This window comes from Alligator mississippiensis, chromosome 3 (assembly GCF_030867095.1).
Source record: "Alligator mississippiensis isolate rAllMis1 chromosome 3, rAllMis1, whole genome shotgun sequence".
NCBI classification, from domain to species: Eukaryota; Metazoa; Chordata; order Crocodylia; family Alligatoridae; genus Alligator; species Alligator mississippiensis.
Genome location: NC_081826.1, coordinates 278,637,514 through 278,651,755, shown reverse-complemented (window position 1 = coordinate 278,651,755; position 14,242 = coordinate 278,637,514). Strand labels below are relative to the sequence as shown.

Below are 14,242 nucleotides of genomic sequence, written 5' to 3'. Positions count from 1 at the left end.
CGCTCACCCCCCGGCTCTACATGTTCGCTGCACTGAGGAGGAGACGGAAGAGGAGCCAGCCCCCCTCCCGGCCCGGATTATTGTTGTTATATTATCTCCCCTCCTCCTCCTGCTCCGCGGCGGCGGCGGCGGCCCAGCAGCGGCGGCGGCTCCTCTGAGGAGGGAGGGGGGCGGATTTCTCTCCCCCGCTCTCGGATTCTCGTTGGATTCAGACGCCGATTTGCTCAGGTAATCCCCCCTCCTTGTCTCCCCTTCCCCTCCCTGCGCTCTCCAGCAGCGGCCCGGGCCTCCCAGCCCTGGCGGCCCGGCGCTGCCGGGAGCCGGGGGGATTCGCTCTTCTCCGGGAAGCGGCGAGTAAGTGGCGAGCGGAGGGGTTTATTTCGCCTCCCCCCGCTCCTGCTGCCCCGGGGTGGGCGGCGGAGATCGGCTCGTCCCGGGCTGCCGGGAGGCGCAGGCCCGGTGGAGGGCGCAGGCCCGCCGGCCAGCGCCTTCACTCCAGCTCGGGGATTAGAGAGGCGAAGCGGCTTCTCCGTGACAGGCCTCAACCCGGGGAGCAGCAGCGGCAGGAGGAGGAAACAATGCAATTAGCAGCAAACGTGCCCTGATCCTTTGCCATATTTACAACTTCTCTAGGGCCGGGGGACGGTCCCAGCGCAGACAGTCCTCCGCGAAGTGGGAGAGCGGTGTGAGGAGCCGGGAAGAGAGACAATGTAAATACCCAGAAACAAATATAGCCATTATCGTCCCCGGGATCTTCTCCTGGCACAAACTCCAGGGTGAACCTGAAGAAGTTAATGCGACTAGATTTGTATTCTTTAAAGAACAAATTTCTGAATTCCCTACCAATTGATTAGCGTGGCAATGTCCAAGTTTATTTATAGCCTAAAACTAGCTCTTGTGGAATGATTGACACAAGGCGAGCACCTGCAGACCCCAGGAAATACACACAGACAAATGTTTGAGGTTGGTTACTAACATAATCTCCACGTTTACATGCTCAGTACATTACGTAAATATTAATATAGAAGAAATCCAGGGGTATGCTTTCTAATAAACTGAAGAAAAGGGAAAGGGGTCTTTACAAAGTGTAAAACTGTGACATTTCAGGGATCAAGGTAAAGATGGGCCCAGAGTATTTTAAGGATCAAGATGCATTAAAATTGCTGAAAAGTAAAGAATGTTAAAAAGTGCAATCTTTTCTTGTCAGGACAGACCACTTTGAGGACCTGGGGTTGTTATTGGCTGTTTGTGTCCCTGATATTTGAATATGTAATTAGGTGTCATCTTAACAGGTCAAATGTGTCTGTAAATGGCTGGTGATTAAGTATCCCTTTTTAATAAATAAATGGTAGCAAACTTAAGAGTAAAGTAAACCTTGGATTTCTGTGTGCTGGAGTTAAGAATAGTGTTGAAAATCTTAATAAATTTAAAGAAAACACTGTTAACTGATTAAAAAATACATATTTCCAGTTCAGCTGTACAGCTAGAGGGGAATTTAGCCTAATCCTGCTGTTGTAATACAAAGTTTCATATTTAATATTGAAAGGAAATTTATAAGTGGCTAAAGTGTAGCAACCTAGCATAATCTCCTGCCCCACTATTTTGTAGTGAGATTTTTTTTTTTTAGTTGTTCAGGGAGATCTCTGTTAACAGTATGTTGCTAATGTGTCTATAAAAGTAACTTTTTGGTGTTTTGTGCTTAGGGTCTTACTTATAAAGGATGTACTATCTTGCCTCTAAGCGTCCCAATACATGTTTAAAAGGGTGAAGTTAATATAGCTGTCACGTAGAAGGCGTGTTTTTAATGCTGTAAATCCGTGTAGTAGTCAGTAGCGTGTCCGTGATTTGTATTGGTCAGGGAGCAGTTTGAATTTTAAAAAGCCTGAAGATCCTGCTGAGCCCCAGCCCCGGCCTCCCTCCCTCCCACTAATCTCCCATTCCTGTCTTTGTGCTGCCTGGTCCTGTTAGACACTGTTTGCAACAGGGCCTCAGGCCTACATGCGTGGAGAGGAACCATTTACACTCTGAAAAAGCAGCTTTTATTTTTAAACTTTATGAATTGCAGAGGGAGCCACGAGTGTCTCTAATTGTCCTTCTCTGTGTGTGTAACTGAATCGCTGTTTTCTTTTGGGCCATAGCATGTGTGGAGGCCGAGTGTAGCAGTAGTTTACAGGAAAGAAAGGACTGTGTAGAAATAGTAGTAGCACTTGGGTAGTTTTCATCATCAGGAAGCGACATTAGTTGTAGTGTTTCTTTCCTTGTTTGCTTAAAACAGGTCTCTAGTATGTGCAAAAACTTAGTTGCTGTTAAATCATCTTGATTTGTGCACTTTAAATTTTAAGGATGTTTGCTTTAAGTATGTAAGATGAGCTGGAATTGAGGTGTTGTAGTTATGTAGTTCCTGTCAAGTCTCTCTCATAATATGTTCAGCAGCCTTTAAAAAAAATAAAAAAACATGCATTTCTAGATATTTTTATCTTATGTATGTAAAATAAGAGACACTTATAGACATCTTTAATTTTAGCTGTGTATTTGTGTTTTGGATTTATTTTTTCTTTAAGACATGCAATGTTGTAGATTAAATATGAATTATCTGGTTCATCATTGGCTACTTAGTGATAAGTTTCTTAGGCTCAGAAAAATGCCTTTAAATGTCTGAAAATATAAAAAAAACCCCACTTCTCAGTAAAGTGTGTAGAGTAAGATTTTTTTTCCTTTTTCTTGTTATTGCATGTTTGGTATGAAACAAAACAAAAAGTAGGGGAAAACCAGAAGTATTTAAATTTCATACCTGCTTGATGGTAGGAGATTGCATACATGTCCAAGAAAATATCTAAGTGACATATATGTATGACCAAAAAGAAAATGTCTTTAAAAAGAAGATAAATGCAGGTATTTAAATAAAGTATAACTTAACAGAACTTAAGTTATAACTTAACAGAATACCCGTTAAATAAAAAGAAATGCAAAACTCCAGAACTCTTTGTTCAGAGATGATACCTTTTATTAGACCAACTAAGAAATTGCAAAAAAGCCCCACAAACCCCCACTCAAATGGTTTGTTGTTTTGTTTTTCTGGTGTTTTTTGGTTTAAATTTGTATTATTTGTAAGGCTTCTAAGGTTACTCTGCCTGAAATGAAAGAGAGAGAAAAATATTTTTTTAAGATTGTCTGTTTGTTTTGTGCATTTGATAATGCACTGTGTATTGTAGTTTATTTCCCATGTTTGGTCAGGTTTTTTCCTTTTCTCATTTTTGTGGTCTTATATCAAGTGTGATTTCCAGAAGAGAAATGGCAAGGAGTTTTGAAGGAGTGGTATATATTCTGAAACTGCCTTTGGTAGTGTTGTTTTTGTGGTTTTAATTACCTGGAGCTCAAGTCAAAGGTATAACACTACCATGAATTATTGTTTGCTTACCTTTCAGATTTTTTTAAACTTCAGTATGGTTTATGTAACTGTGAAAGTAAAACACAATTACAGAAACAAAAGTCTAGCAGGATATTCAGTTTTTGGTCCCAATCCTGCAGTTGGTTTACATGCATACTGACCCTTGCACCCATGTGTTGTCCCAGTGACCTCATTAGGACTCTGTTGGGCATAATGCCTATAAGGATCTAATTGCAGGATCAAGGCATTAGATGTTAATTTCTTTGGTCATGTTTTCTGTATATGTATGATGATTGGGACAATGCAGTCTTGATCCTGATTGGGTCTTCAGGAAGTAGTCTGAGCCACAGATTGAAATGAGAAAGCTCTTGGTGCAGCTTAAGACGCAGAAAGCTATTAAGTTAGACACTTGCACGTATTTTGTAATACCAAAGTGATGACATTGAATTTCTATTCCAGGCTATACCAGAAACAAACAAAAATCAGTGGGAAATTAATACTACTTCAGAAAGAGGAATTAATTTTTTACATTTTCAGTTTGTAAAAGCAGAGAAGAAAAGTGTTAAATCTAAAAGTTCAGTTAAGTCATCTTATTCTAGGGAATGCATCTGCTGGGTACATGATCTTTGTGCACATGTATGTTTGCATTTGGTTAGTAGTAATTGACTTAAATTTTCAGTTAAGCAATGCAAGACTCTGGTATGATGACTTCAGATTTAAGTGTGTGGGAAGAGGGGGTGGGAGAAGTGGGAAAGATTAACCAATATTAGAATAGCTATTTTGTTTCACAGAATGTGAAACCACAGAAAAACATTGTAGCATCTAGTGGCTGAAAGAATTGGCAGTTTGAATCTGATACTGTTTGGTTTGAATCTTGTGCTTCCCTTTTCTTTATTAGAAAACTTACTATTCAGGTTAGCTCCTAGTTTGGACGATCAAACAAACATGAAAGTTCAACTTGTAGAGACATCTACAAGGGTATTATTGATATGGGTTCTCTGTGAAAACACCCTGCATAAAAGATGACCCTTTTAATCATCAAGAAACCCTTTTAAGAGGTAATTATTAAAGGCCTGTACTCTGAAGACTTAGTGCTCTATTTAGTTAAATTTGTCTCTCTTTATTTCCTTTAGAGTTAAAGACAGCACAGTCTTGAAGAGGCAAAGTCTAACTGCACTCTCCAAATGCTTGTAGAGGGTCCTATTGTGTTAGAACTGGTGCCCTTTTGCTGTACAAGGGGGTCAGAGCTGGGGGAGGGGAGCAGGGTTTGAGAAGCTTGTGTGGGAACTATGCAGAATCTACAGTCCCTCTCACCTTGCTCCCACACTTAGCTAAGGAAAATCCCAGCAGCAGGAGAGAAGATTTTAGCTTAAACGTACATATAAAATTATGTATCTTGTTGATATTGCACATTGATTTAACATGAACAGGACAATTTTAATTGAGGCCAATCTCTTCAGAAAAGAAAAATGCTTGAATTAGTATATCTTTCATGCTAAATGTGAGATTTGAGTACAGAGCCTTAAAAATAGATCTGGAAGTATTTCATTATATTTCTATCAATATATGAGGTAAATCAGCTGTATGTGTTGTTTTTTAGGGCTTATTCCTCTGTAGATTCCAGAGAGTTTTCTGAAAGAGGGCCAGTCAGTCAGTCATAGGTTTTCAGAATAATTGCATGTAATATTGGTAAGTTCTTACGTGAAAATTGTTTGCATGCACACATACACAGCCCACACAAACCAAATTAAAACAACACTCAAAGAAATAGGAAAGAGAATTAAGGTTGCTCAAGGGGACCTTAATCCAGCCCTCTTGTATGTGCATCATGTCTTTATACCTTATTATATATATTTTTCCCACAGCATCCTTGTCTTGCTCAGTGCACAGGTTGAATGGACAGTGTCTTATTAGCTAGCAATACATATAGCAACGTAGTAAAAAAATATATTTTTATCTATATCTTATTCAGTTTGTAACCCTTTGCTTTTCTTATACTCATTTGTTTTTAATTATGCTATCCAAATCCTGCACTGAATACAGGATTGTTTTCTCATGGGCTTTTCTATAATGCTTATTACTGAAGTAGCTCAATGTTTCACAAACAGTAAAGAATTCAGCCTCACAATGCCCCTATGAGGTTATAACTTATCACTTCCACTTGATAGTTGGAGTCTGGAAGCACAGAAATACAAAATAATAAAAAGGTTTCTGTTCATCTTGGATATCCCATTTGAGATGACAGGTGCCTGATTTTTCAGTGTCATCTATTTTTATGTCACTTAATATGTTTAAAGCACAGTTCCCTTTGATTTCACTTGCAGTTATGAGTGGCAATTGTGAGAATTTTTACAAGTGAGGCTCAAGGTATCACGAGAGTGAATATCATGTAATTAATGGGAACACCTGAAAATTTGGTTTAAATTATATATGTCCAGTATCACAAAACTCTGATAGAGGAAGGCATAGAATCTAGTTCTCCAAGGTGGCACAGCACTACCTTTAAGTTCTGAAGTTCCCAACTTTATTAACAGAAGTGAGTGAGAAATGGTTTTCTTTTCCTGTAAAACTTTAGAGATTAAAAAAAAAAAATGTTTCATTTTGGTGCAATATTTTTTTGACGTTTATTATCAGCAACCAGAGACAGACAAACAGACAGACTCCTACTCCACAAAAGCTAATAGGTTAGTGCATTGGAGATGTTTTGGAACTGGATTCAAATTACTGCTGTCCTGATTTGGAGTAGGAACTTGAAATTGTATCCTACATGAATGAACTGTCAACTATTGTCTGTGCTGGCGTGCCTCTTTCTGTGTCTCTTAGCCCCCCTCCTACATGTTATATTTATACCATGATTAACACGTTAATTGCAGCATAAATGGAAAGGGTGCTACATGTACACCCTATTTACACTGCCATAAAATAATACACAAGCGGTAGAAGTGTTCCATGTATAATGTAGAACATTGTTATGGCTGGTTGTATGGCACATTAAACTTAATACGTGGCCAGGGTTGATTATCAGCTGATTGTCGGCCTGGGTTCAGGACTACAGCCGGGTTGGGACTACAGCCATCCACTATGTGGCCTTGACCCTGGGAGCACCGATCAGCTGATTGATAGCCCCAGACTAAGGTTGGCAGCAGGGAGCTGAAGGCCTTCTCCTCTGGGAACTTTAAACCCAACGCTCATAATTTGTGGACAGGCTGCTGGATGTGGGGAATCAGAGGCTTCCAGTGGGGGAAACAAAGAGCTTCCCTATCTGGAACTTTAAACTGGTCCAGACCTGGACCCAGAGCTTTCCAGGCTGGGACTGACAATCAGCTGATTGTCAGCCTGCCACCCTGGTTTCAACTTGCTGCCACCCTGGTTTCAGCTTGCCTGTGCAGGGGGAGCCTAGGATTGTGATCTAGAGTAGATATAGTTTGGTGGCTGCATCACTACTTGGAGTGTAGGAGACCCATGTTCAAATATCTGTGTTGTCATCCTAGATGTATGCCTTAGTCACTGGGCTATTAGCTGCTCAGTGCAAAAGGGAGAAGAGCTCTATGTTTAAAACTAGATATTCCTTTCTGAAGCTAAGGAGCCTTTTCTGATGAAAATGTTGCCAAGATTGGCATTTTTCCCATAAAAGACTTTGGTTTTGACAAAGTAGAATTTTACACACTTTTCCACTTCCTCAACTTCCTTCAAGCTAAGACCCTACAGGCAGGAACCTCATTCACTAAATGGTTCTGATTGACTTCTAGAACATCATTTGTCATATTGTATACACTGAATGAGGTAGGGATCATGTAGGGGAAAATGCACTGAAATTCAAAACCATGGCATAATTCATAACAGGGCTGAATTAGGATGGCGTAGTTGACCTTAATGCCGGCATTTTAATGTATCAGTGCTTTGTAACTTTAACCTTATTTTATAGTAGTGGTGTTAATACGCTGTTTATTAAGCCTTTTAAAAAAAAGTAAAGAAAAAAATGCCATTTTGTGAAAGGAGCTTGACTACCATCTGTTACTGGTAGGGTTCGATCCTTTAGATTCACGGCACAGACCTCTGTTACTCATGCTAATGGAATAGCTGGTATCAGTAATAGGCACTTACCAATGTTGACTGGAGGGAGTGAGATTGTTATGAAACCTAGTGGCAAAAATGTGCAGTTTGTTTGGCAGCAGTGGAATGCTGTATCAGAAATTCAAGATTCTAGTCCAAGTTCTGGAAGGGATTGTCCCTTAGTGGTTACAAACATCTTTACCCCTATCTTGTTTTTTTAGTCAAGACAGATAGAAGAGGAACAAAAAGAATCTGTCTCCGTGGATGCCTACAAAGAAAGCATTAAGATAATGCTACAGTCAAACTTGCTCTTGTTAGGTGCTACAGTAGCCTTGAAAGCCAGGGGAAGTAAGCTGGAGGATGTTGGGAGAATCCTGCTGCCCGACTCTGACACAACTTCAGTGAGCATATGAAGATTTCAATTTCCAGAAACTTATAACTTAAGCAGCTTGGAAGGCTTTTTGCTGTACCTGTCTGACTCAGGGATGACCCTTTCCCTCCCTTCCTCCACAATGTCAAATTCTTGTTCCAAAGCTTGGAATTGATACAGCTTCTCAGATGATGGCAAAGCTTTTTTTTTTTTTAATATTGGCAAAATAATGTATTTTTCTCTAAACTTATTCTCAGTAACAGTTGATCCATTTTAGGAAAAAAACATTTCCAAAACAGTTTAGCTTGAAGGCATGGAAAGTTATAATAATGATAAAAGTTTGGCAAAGTTGTTAGCAATTGAAAATGGGTTTTAACTGAAGTTTTGGCCAAATTTGTAATAAATGTTGCTACTGCTTCTGTCCGTAATTATATGCAGGGCCGTGAGCACCACCTACTGAGATTTCTTGAACGCATCCCATTAAAAGCACTGTTTTTAGTTGCTTATTAATTTGCCAAACTCTAATCATTTGGACCACAATTTCTGCACTGGATGTCTGTCTTAAAGCTCTCTTGAAAAGCTTTAATAGTTGATTTTCTTTTTTTATTAAATGAGTCTAGGGAATATATTATTTTGTTCTCGTGAAGAGGCTATTTTTCTTTAAGTAGCATTAGCACCCCCATTATTTGGAGTAAGGGTTTGTGTCAGGTGCCATAGAAGGCACATCCCTATGAAAATCTGACCAAATTTGGTCATGCTTTGAAAAAGTCAGTGCTCACATGTTCCAACTTTGGTTTTAGCAGCTCAAATTGAAAATTCTTTGCAGACTGAGCAAGACTTTCTTTCTTGTACTTGTAGTGTTGGTTATGTCTGGATCTGACACTATGCACCTGAATGGGAAGCAAGGAGATACCTCTCACTGGGTCTCAAAGCACCTCTGCTAGGTCAAGGCAAAATCTGCTGCCTGACTCGACTGTAGAGGGAACAAAAGCTGGATCAGTGGTAGGGGAGGAGATTGGAACAAAGAGTCTCTGTGAAAGACCTGAGCCTGGCAATTGGAATTGGAGTGAGTGAGTGAGGGCTGGAGAGGGAAATGGGTGACTGGGTCCATTTTTGATTGGGTAAAGGTGGTAGAAGAGGGAAACTGGAAGACACTGGGTGAGAAATTGAGAAAACAGACTGTTGAATTTGAATGAGTCTGGAGAAAAGTCGGGGCCTGGGGACAGGGGAGGGAGGCGTATCCCCAGGGGGCATAGGGGAGAGAGACTAAAGGAGATGGAGTAGAAGGCTTTGCCTTAGAGCACAGCGCTCTCCAGATCCTGGAGTGGAATACGAAATCTCTTACTCTTACTATTCCTGTACCATCATCAAATTGTTGGAATTACTAGGGCAACATTTAACTGTTGAAACCATGAGGCCATCTTCTCTCTCTGCTACTTTCTGCCTCATTCACTTAACATTTTTCAACTTTTGCTACAACGTGAAATGAGTCCAACAGACAACAGCATCCTTTACTATGCAGTCTTGGTGGATCCTTAAAGCAGGTCCACCCCACTCCCTGAATAAGAAAAAGAGTTCAGTAAGAAAAGTGGTATGTGATCATGTATTTGGAAACTGTTAAAATGCATAGGCATGTGGCATTGAATTAAGGCTATATAGGCTTTTGAGCACTTGACTTTTGACACCTTAATCTTTTCACAGATTTTTTGGGCATAATATAAAATAGCTGTGATTTGATTTATTGACAGTGTTAGTTGTATGTGTTGAAGTAAAGTCTCTGTTAACTTTGCTGTATTTTGGTGGCTTGTTTAAATGTCACTTCTTCAAACATAATTAACTATGTGTATGTATTACATATACCTGTGCATATGACTATAACTTATTTTTAAGCCCTGCCACCTAAATAAGCTACCATAATACAATAAGATAAACCTAGTTTTAGTCTTGACTGTCATAACACACAAAATTATGGGATTAGATCCAAAGAAGGATTTAAGCATTGTGATGCTGAGTTGTAGTGCCTTGCTTACAGAATGAAGTCCACATTTCTGAGTTGGGTATCTAGGCTCGTAGCCCAATTCATGGCACCTCAAAGCAGAATTTGCAAGAGTTCACTACTGAGCTCTGCTGTTTGCTAAAGCTAGCTGAAAGGAAGTGTTAGAGAGAGGGCGTGTCTTATTCTGTCCTCCCAGAAACTTTGCCCCCATGGGCATATGCAGCTTGGCAACCTATAGCCTGTAGGCTAGATCTGGCCTGTGGAATTATTGGATCCAGCCTATATATGTAGGGCTTTGGCAGCGTTTGGCAGCAGGGGGCTTCAACTTCAGCTGCTTTCACCATGCTGTCATGGGGACAAGTGCTAGCTGAGGATGGATCTTAGCACCCTCCCTCTCGGCTCTGATCTGGTTGTGGGTCATTCTGACCCTTGGCCAGAAAACGTTGCCTACTCATGCTTTAGTCATTAAAATTTAAATTAAAAATAAATGTTGAAATATGCTTATTTTGCATGTGGAATCACTAGCTTTAAACACTTAAATATATTTGCTTAAAGTACTTATTTGTATAACAAAGTTGAAAGAATTCTGATCTGTTGGATAAACATAGTTGTAGTTTATTAAACTTCAATGCCTGCAAATAATATTTTTTTCTTGGATTTGATCATATCAATATTTTTAAGCTGCTGTTGTTCAGAATGTAGTTTAACAAAATGAAGAATGCAATTCCTATCTTGCTATTGGAGTGGTGGTTTAAAAAAAAAAAAGCTCTGAAAAGTAACCCTGTAAAATAGCATCTGTGGGGCTCTGTGTTTGTATCGGTGATTTGCAGATTAAACATGTTCAGTTTACAAATAGAAATCATGTATTCCAACTTCCAACCCTGCAAACTGAGCTTAGGCTCTGATGGCCAAGCTGGATTCTTTCCATCATGTGCATCATCATGATTAATAAAGAGTCTGCAGGCCAAATTAGGCCCACAGTTTAACCCATGTGAATTCATTGTTGTCAAACAGAGCTTTCAGTGATACTCATGTAAATACATTGGTGTAAGTGGGTGTGTACAGGTGGAGCTGATAGGAACATAAAAATAAACAGACTAGTTTAGTAGAATGGTATAGAATTCTCAGAATAGTTTTAGGCATGTGACCCTGCAAATCCCACAGGATTGAAATATGGTAAAATATTCAGCAGTTACAAATATGAAAACACAGTGGAAAAGATTTATTAAGAAAGTTTTTATGTAATCACATTACAGACTAGACCCATGCTATAACTCCAATGCCATTTTAACTTCTGTGCTGTTTATACAACAATATTATATAGAATGGAGTATGTTTTTTACTTGGTTTTTGTTATAATTATTGTTAAACATTTTATCACTTATTAGGGGATTTTTTTTTTCTTGCTGAAATCATGTCTTTCCTTGAGCAACTGTAAGCTGATAAAATATAAAGATAACTTCCCAGTGGCTGTAATACCTTTAAAATAACCTTGAATGCTGATTAATCTATTAACTTTCAAAATTTTAACCATGTGTGAGAACTTCATCTTCAAGTTGTACCGCTATTTTCTTTCTTTAATGCTTTATGGTATTAATTTAACACTCTCAGTAGCTTCTTATAATTTTAAGTGATTTTAAATTTGCCTGTGTGTGTGTGTACATACATACATGTGAGCTTTGTACTCTTATTACATGGGCACTGAAAAGGGAAGACCCATACTGCAAAACCTGCCTTAAAATCTTGTGCAGAAGTCATAACTACTTACTTAACATGATGCCACGCCAACTTACAGAGGCATAAAAATAGTCCTGTACAGAAGATTTAAGGGAGGAGGTGTGATATGAAGAAATGTTAAGAGTAATCAGGGATCAGGGGAGCCAATATTTTTAAAAATGAAAACCTTGAAAAATGCATGTAAATTTAATATAGGAAACTCAGATGGTGAGAGCCTGTGTAGCATTAATTTGTTTATTAGCACAGATTGATGTGGCAAGACCTAAATATTTCAGTATGTGCCAAAGCATATAGGCAGTGATGTCCATCCAGTGGTCTGACAAGGCTACTTGTAGCCCTTAGGCTCTAATTTGTAGCCTTTGCTGGCAACTGATTTCAAGTTGGGGGGGAAAATGTATTTTGCATAAAGATTTGGTCCTTGAGTCATGCTCTGTGATTATTTTTTAACATGAAGAGTTTGAATCTGTGGGAACAAGGTGAGGGATGCTGTTTCAACTGCAGTGCTAGGAGAACAGCTCCGGTGTGAGCCTCTTCATTCTTTGTTGTAACCACTCAGTAATCCCACTACTGGTTATCTATTGCATTGTGGAGATGAAGTTGGAAGAGTAAGTTTTTAATTTCATAGCTAGAGAGCAGGTAGGGTATTATTTGGCTCTGCCTGAACCTAGCAAAGGGTTACTGCCCCTCACATGATCAACCAACACGGTTCAGGAAAGGGCAAAAAGAGGGGAAGCTAAGAGCCCAGCAATTATTTTATATTTCCTCATTCTTTGTGCCAGTCATGATACGAGACAGAAAAAAGTAGGGCTAGAAGGGGCCTCTAGATATCATCTAGTTCAACCCTCAAAATTGGGTTGAAGTAGTGTGAGAACTGCTCTGTCCTGATCTAGCTCAGGCGGATATGGTCTTCACAGCACTGTGTCAAATGAAGACAGTTGCAGTGCTTCATACCTTGGCTGTTGTTTCTTTCAGCATCCAACATGTTCTCTGTTCTAGTGTCTTCTGGGAGTGCAGCAGCAGCCAAGTATATTAGTACAGTACTCTACCTTGCTAGTTCTCCATACTAGAGGAATTCCAGTATAGAGCAAACACATGGCTTTTGTTTCCTGAATTGCTGAGAATCTGCCCCAGATCACCCTGTGACTTTTGTGATATAACATTAGGCCCTCATGATAAAAAAGAGATGGTTGTATTTGGCTTTCATCTCAAAGAAGAATGCAAAAACATTTTGACCAATTTGTGCTATGGGTAGCTCGCTTTTCCTTATATATGTGAAATAGTGGGGAAAACAGGGCTTTGCATACCATATCCATTTTTTAATTTTTTTACTCTTCAGTACATGATTGTAGTCAGTTACCCCACAACTTTCCTTTATCTTCTAACTGGATAACTTGTAAACCCTTATGCATACAAGACATTTTTTTTAGTAAACTTTTGAGTTTCAAATTCAAAGTAGGGTTGCAGTATTGTTACAGCTGTGATGGTCCAGGTAGTGTGTGAGAGGAAGAGGCAGATGCAAGCTGAGCTAAGTAGTTTTAATTTTTAGACACCTTTTAAATGCAAAGAGGAGACTGTCCCACATATAACTGCAAATTAGTAATTTTTTATATGGAATACTTACGTCTTCAGATTACTTTAAATATTGAATTCTGTATTTATCAGAATCTGGTTATGTTGCAACATTGAGAGGGACCATCCATCTTTTTATAAAGAATACATACTTGCTCTGTTTAAAACAGTGGGTTTCAAACTTTGTAAAATTTAGCCATTCCTGGATAGACTTGAGGCACCCCTCAGAAAATGCTAGCTCTTATTTATCACTTTTTGTTTTACCACAGAAAAATAATAGAGCAGTTTTTCTGTTGCAAAAACTCAAAGGCAACAACTATGGATTTCTATTTGAAATGTCTGGATTTATATTGTAAATGATGTTGTGAACCTAACATTGTACTAACATTGAGTGGCACCCTGTGGCAGCCTTGAAAGGATTTCCCGGCACCCCGCAGAGCTGTGGCACCCTGGTTGAGAATCACTAATTTAAAGTTTCAAGCTATAGGAAAGTTTTGCATTCATGGAAGCAAATTTAAAATGAAATCATTGAAACAGGATGAATTATTATTTGGAAAGAACCATACTGATAAATACCATTATACCACTTGTGAGGTTGTAATTCTGAGCCCTTCAATTATAAATCTCTGCTTGTTTGTAAAAGTTTACTTTGGCCTGAAGCTTGGCATCTTTGGTAATTTTTCATTTTCAGGACTATAAACTAAATTTAAGATACTTTCACACACTTGCATAGTTAAACCTTTTTGAAAGCTCAAAAGTAACTCTTGGGTCTTGATGTATACTATTTTTTTCTTAAAAGTGCATATATTTAAAAAAAATTGTTATGCATATGGCATAGTATTTCATTTACGTAGACTGAAACTTATTAAAAATGCACTTTTCAGTCTCTGGGTCCATTTTCTGGATGATTTTATTTTTCATCCAAATAAGTGCAATGTATAAATGCTGCATACTGCTGGTTTTATTTTTGTGGTGATTATTATACTTAATACTTCTGAAGTACATGTCCCTGGTTAGTGGTGCTGCCTAACTCTTCTAATAAAAAGCTTGTTACCTAATGTCTGAGCATAATTAAGAGCCCAAACTGGTCTTGGCTTCTATGATTGCAGGATCTAAAGTGATAAGGAGT

The 14,242-nt window shown here is 38.9% G+C and overlaps 1 protein-coding gene across 4 annotated transcripts in view; it reads left to right on the top strand.

Moving 5' to 3' along the window:
- Positions 1–139: 139 nt before the first annotated feature.
- NIPBL (NIPBL cohesin loading factor) overlaps positions 140–14,242 on the top strand; it is a 218,838-nt gene continuing 204,735 nt past the window's right edge. For all 4 annotated transcript variants that reach the window (XM_019495976.2, XM_019495977.2, XM_014593996.3 and 1 more), the window contains exon 1: positions 140–228. The gene's annotated coding sequence lies outside the window, so the exon portion shown is untranslated. The remainder of the gene's footprint in view (positions 229–14,242) is intronic.